Source organism: Schistocerca cancellata, chromosome 6 (assembly GCF_023864275.1).
Source record: "Schistocerca cancellata isolate TAMUIC-IGC-003103 chromosome 6, iqSchCanc2.1, whole genome shotgun sequence".
Lineage (NCBI taxonomy): Eukaryota > Metazoa > Arthropoda > Insecta > Orthoptera > Acrididae > Schistocerca > Schistocerca cancellata.
The window spans coordinates 95112535-95113272 of NC_064631.1; positions in this window are offsets into that span (position 1 = coordinate 95112535).

The following is a 738-nucleotide window of genomic DNA, read 5'->3' on the forward strand; positions in this document are numbered from 1 at the left end:
TTTTGTGGGGCTATACTAAAGGTATGACATACAGCAATAACCAAAACCATTGACGGGGTGAAAACAGCCATTCAGCAGGCCACCGACAGCGGCGATATTCCGACGCTTCAGCGGTGTACAGCGGGGGCCGTTACTGAATGGATTTAATAGTATAAAATTTGAGTTTTATTTTTCACTTGATGTTCGCCAGTACCTTCTGCCTGGCGGCTAGTTGCAGCATATTAGTCACGTTGCACAAAACCGGACAGAACTACTTTGAAACTCAGGTGTTGAACCATCAGCAACTAAACTCACGTGTTGCTGACTAGGTAACGCTACCGAACTGCGCGTCTACAACTTGGCTGTCCAGTAGGGAAGGTTGGAAGCGGTCACGTGGAGGTGCAGCCGCGGCCAGCCGCCGGGAGCGGACACGGCGTCCGGTTTCTTCTGCTGGCAGCTTCCGACCCGACCAGACGCTCTCCTCTTCTGCCCTTTTGGGCAGCAGCCCATTCAGTTTTGCGGATTCTCTAGGCCTGCCTTTCCTTTTTGCGGCATTAAACATCCATGCATTTGAAATATGTTTGAATATTCCCCTCAACGGTTGCCCACTGCTTTCCCTTCCTCGTCAATCCTGACACATTAACAGCGGATCATGAAGAATTTCGCTATTCATCTACGCCACATCATCGCCAATGATGCCAAGCACATCGAACATGTCATAACCTAAGTCCGAATATCTGTTTTGACGTTACATGTAGA